Consider the following 5,317-nt stretch of genomic DNA (forward strand, 5'->3'; position numbering starts at 1 on the left):
ACTAAACTTGTCGCGGTGCATTGGCTCTCTGATTCGTGTTTAACACACATGCACACCATTTTTAATGGTCACCAGAAATCCACAATAGGTCATTGCTATAAAGATGTGACATCTATCGTAGGTACACTATAAAGATCCTCTCGAGACTGCAGTAATAGAGAATAGTCTGTTTCTGTACAATGCCAGACGAAGCTATGTTGTTTGACTTAGCCGACACAGTACCATCGGTCCAGAGGGGTTCTGAGTGTGTTGTTTGACCTAGCCTACACAGTACCATCGGCCCAGAGGGGTTCTGAGTGTGTTGTTCGACCTAGCCTCCACAGTACCATCGGCCCAGAGGGGTTCTGAGTGTGTTGTTCGACCGAGCCTACACAGTACCAACGGCCCAGAGGGGTTCTGAGTGTGTTGTTTGACCTAGCCTCCACAGTACCATCGGACCAGAGGGGTTCTGAGTGTGTTGTTTGACCTAGCCTCCACAGTACCATCGGACCAGAGGGGTTCTGAGTGTGTTGTTTGACCTAGCCTCCACAGTACCATCGGACCAGAGGGGTTCTGAGTGTGTTGTTTGACCTAGCCTACACAGTGCCATCGGACCAGAGGGGTTCTGAGTGTGTTGTTTGACCTAGCCGACACAGTACCATCGGCCCAGAGGGGTTCTGAGTGTGTTGTTTGACCTAGCCTCCACAGTACCATCGGCCCAGAGGGGTTCTGAGTGTGTTGTTTGACCGAGCCTACACAGTACCAACGGCCCAGAGGGGTTCTGAGTGTGTTGTTTGACCTAGCCTCCACAGTACCATCGGTCCAGAGGGGTTCTGAGTGTGTTGTTTGACCGAGCCTCCACAGTACCATCGGTCCAGAGGGGTTCTGAGTGTGTTGTTTGACCGAGCCTACACAGTACCATCGGACCAGAGGGGTTCTGAGTGTGTTGTTTGACCGAGCCGACACAGTACCATCGGTCCAGAGGGGTTCTGAGTGTGTTGTTTGACCGAGCCTCCACAGTACCATCGGACCAGAGGGGTTCTGAGTGTGTTGTTTGACCTAGCCTACACAGTACCATCGGTCCAGAGGGGTTCTGAGTGTGTTGTTTGACCTAGCCGACACAGTACCATCGGACCAGAGGGGTTCTGAGTGTGTTGTTTGACCGAGCCTACACAGTACCATCGGTCCAGAGGGGTTCTGAGTGTGTTGTTTGACCTAGCCGACACAGTGCCATCGGACCAGAGGGGTTCTGAGTGTGTTGTTTGACCGAGCCTACACAGTACCATCGGTCCAGAGGGGTTCTGAGTGTGTTGTTTGACCTAGCCTACACAGTACCATCGGTCCAGAGGGGTTCTGAGTGTGTTGTTTGACCGAGCCTACACAGTACCATCGGTCCAGAGGGGTTCTGAGTGTGTTGTTTGACCTAGCCGACACAGTACCATCGGACCAGAGGGGTTCTGAGTGTGTTGTTTGACCTAGCCTACACAGTGACCATCGGACCAGAGGGGTTCTGAGTGTGTTGTTTGACCGAAGGTCTATTTGTACCATCGGTCCAGAGGGGTTCAGGCTGTGGAAGGTCTATTTGACCTACGTTGAGTACCATCACCAGAGGGGTTCTGAGTGTGTTGTTTGACCTAGCCTCAGCCATCCAGGCTGTTCTGAGGTGTTGTTTGACCTAGCGTTGAGCCATCCAGGCTGTGTGTGTTGTTTGACCTAGCCTACACAGTGACAACGGTCCAGGGGGTTCTGAGTGTGTTGTTTGACCTAGCCTCCAGTGACAACGGTCCAGAGGGGTTCTGAGCCTGTTGTTTGCTGTGTAAGGTCTATTTGACCACGTTGAGCCTCCAGGCTGTGGAAGGTCTATTTGACCACGTTGAGCCTCCAGGCTGTGTAAGGTCTATTTGACCACGTTCAGCCTCCAGGCTGTGTAAGGTCTATTTGACCACGTTGAGCCTCCAGGCTGTGTAAGGTCTATTTGACCACGTTGAGCCTCCAGGCTGTGTGAGGTCTATTTGACTACATTGAGCCTCCAGGCTGTGTAAGGTCTATTTGACCGCGTTGAGCCTCCAGGCTGTGTAAGGTCTATTTGACCGCGTTGAGCCTCCAGGCTGTGTAAGGTCTATTTGACCACGTTGAGCCTCCAGGCTGTGTAAGGTCTATTTGACCACGTTGAGCCTCCAGGCTGTGTAAGGTCTATTTGACCGCGTTGAGCCTCCAGGCTGTGTAAGGTCTATTTGACCACGTTGAGCCTCCAGGCTGTGTAAGGTCTATTTGACCACATTGAGCCTCCAGGCTGTGTAAGGTCTATTTGACCACGTTGAGCCTCCAGGCTGTGTAAGGTCTATTTGACCACGTTGAGCCTCCAGGCTGTGTAAGGTCTATTTGACCGCGTTGAGCCTCCAGGCTGTGTAAGGTCTATTTGACCACGTTGAGCCTCCAGGCTGTGTAAGGTCTATTTGACCACATTGAGCCTCCAGGCTATGTAAGGTCTATTTGACCTCGTTGAGCCTCCAGGCTGTGTAAGGTCTATTTGACCACGTTGAGCCTCCAGGCTGTGTAAGGTCTATTTGACCACGTTGAGCCTCCAGGCTGTGTAAGGTCTATTTGACCACGTTGAGCCTCCAGGCTGTGTAAGGTCTATTTGACCACGTTGAGCCTCCAGGCTGTGTAAGGTCTATTTGACCACGTTGAGCCTCCAGGCTGTGTAAGGTCTATTTGACCACATTGAGCCTCCAGGCTGTGTAAGGTCTATTTGACCTCGTTGAGCCTCCAGGCTGTGTAAGGTCTATTTGACCACGTTGAGCCTCCAGGCTGTGTAAGGTCTATTTGACCACGTTGAGCCTCCAGGCTGTGTAAGGTCTATTTGACCACGTTGAGCCTCCAGGCTGTGTAAGGTCTATTTGACCACGTTGAGCCTCCAGGCTGTGTAAGGTCTATTTGACCACGTTGAGCCTCCAGGCTGTGTAAGGTCTATTTGACCACGTTGAGCCTCCAGGCTGTGTAAGGTCTATTTGACCAAGAAGGAGAGTGACAGAGTTACGCATGAGATGACCTGGCCTTTAGTTTATTTTGGGTAACAGACATTAACAAACAGTACAATGTGGACCCAGAGGAAATCATTTGAAAGTAATAATTAAAACGCTTGTTTCCAAAGTGGTAAAAACAATACCATCGTAGCCTAGTGGTTAGAGTGTAGAGGCGGCAGGGTAGCCTAGTGGTTAGAGTGTTGGACTAGTAACCGAAAGGTTGCAAGTTCAAACCCCCGAGCTGACAAGGTACAAATCTGTCGTTCTGCCCCTGAACAGGCAGTTAACCCACTGTTCCCAGGCCATCATTGAAAATAAGAATATGTTCTTAACTGACTTGCCTGGTTAAATAAAGGTTAAAAAAAATCAAATAAAAAATAAAAAAAATAACACATATAATGATTAAAAGACAAGAAAAGAAATGACAAACAACCATCAATACATTCATTTATATTGACATCGTAAAACGTTGCACTATTCACGTCTCCCTAACCTTAAAAATCAACCATATTCATTAAAACAATCTATTCATTGCACATCATACCGATCCTTCAAAATCAATACACCCGACCAGCACAAGAGGGGGGGGCACAAGGCGCGGTGGAGTGGTTTCTCTGACTTAGACAACCTTGTCCAATTGAAAACTTTTTAAAATCTGTTTCTACTTATTCTTTGCTTGATCTCCAAGGGAAGGCTATTCCATAGACACATGCCTGTATACCTGTATGGAGAAACATGTTCCTACCTATACTGTTTACTCTTGGGGTATTACAAGACATAACACTAGCTCTGGTATTGTAACTGTGGTGGTTATAGACCATGTCAATGTGGTTTTTCATATAACCACGATCATTTAAGATGTCAAACATTATGATTAAGTTTAAGTTGGTCCACTCTGGACTCCAAAGGCAACAAGCCCACTTCCAAATCCCACTTTCCTGCTAAATGTGGTCAAAAAGGTGGATAATGTAATTGAAATGAGCTGTCTTAAAGCCAGACTGGAGTTTATAGAGCCAGACTGGAGTTCACAGAGCCAGACTGGAGTTTATAGAGCCAGACTGGAGTTCACAGAGCCAGACTGGAGTTCACAGAGCCAGACTGGAGTTCACAGAGCCAGACTGGAGTTCACAGAGCCAGACTGGAGTTCACAGAGCCAGACTGGAGTTCACAGAGCCAGACTGGAGTTCACAGAGCCAGACTGGAGTTCATAGAGCTAGACTGGAGTTCACAGAGCCAGACTGGAGTGCACAGAGCCAGACTGGAGTTCACAGAGCCAGACTGGAGTTCACAGAGCCAGACTGGAGTTCACAGAGCCAGACTGGAGTTTATAGAGCCAGACTGGAGTGCACAGAGCCAGATTGGAGTTCACAGAGCCAGACTGGAGTTCACAGAGCCAGACTGGAGTTCACAGAGCCAGACTGGAGTTCACAGAGCCAGACTGGAGTTCACAGAGCCAGACTGGAGTTCACAGAGCCAGACTGGAGTTCACAGAGCCAGACTGGAGTTCACAGAGCCAGACTGGAGTTCACAGAGCCAGACTGGAGTTCACAGAGCCAGACTGGAGTTTATAGAGCCAGACTGGAGTTCACAGAGCCAGACTGGAGTTCACAGAGCCAGACTGGAGTTCACAGAGCCAGACTGGAGTTCACAGAGCCAGACTGGAGTTCACAGAGCCAGACTGGAGTTTATAGAGCCAGACTGGAGTTCACAGAGCCAGACTGGAGTTCACAGAGCCAGACTGGAGTTCACAGAGCCAGACTGGAGTTCACAGAGCCAGACTGGAGTTCATAGAAAGACTGTTCTCCAGAAGGTATCCCTCAAGTTGATTACAAACTCATCTCTCAACTTTGGATGAGGTTCTGAGGTTTGACACAGGCCTGTAGTTTCCTACATTTGTTTTACTGCTCTTCTTGTGGAGTGAAACCAGGCTGTTTTGAGATCCTTGGGGAATTGACCACTGCTAATAGAAAGGTTTATAATATGCGTTATCGTTTTTGCAGTGACACGAGCACTATCCTTTATGAATCTTGCAGGTTGCTTTGTTGGTGCTCATCAAGCATAGTAGATTGGCAACGTTGTCCTCTGTCACCTCCTCTGTCACAGCTCAAACTAATCATTAGTGATCCTTTGATGTGGTACAAGTTGATAATGGCTGGCGGCCATAGTGTCCAGAGAAGGTGGGTAACTTCTTAACCAGAGATGAGGCTGAGAGTGGTCAAAATTGTGTTAAAAGTTCATTAGAGTTACCAGCCTCAAAAATCGGCAAAATACTGCACCTCCGATTGCAGCCCAATCACCAGACCTCAACACAA

The sequence above is a fragment of the Oncorhynchus keta genome, chromosome 27, assembly GCF_023373465.1.
Source record: "Oncorhynchus keta strain PuntledgeMale-10-30-2019 chromosome 27, Oket_V2, whole genome shotgun sequence".
Taxonomy (NCBI): Eukaryota; Metazoa; Chordata; class Actinopteri; order Salmoniformes; family Salmonidae; genus Oncorhynchus; species Oncorhynchus keta.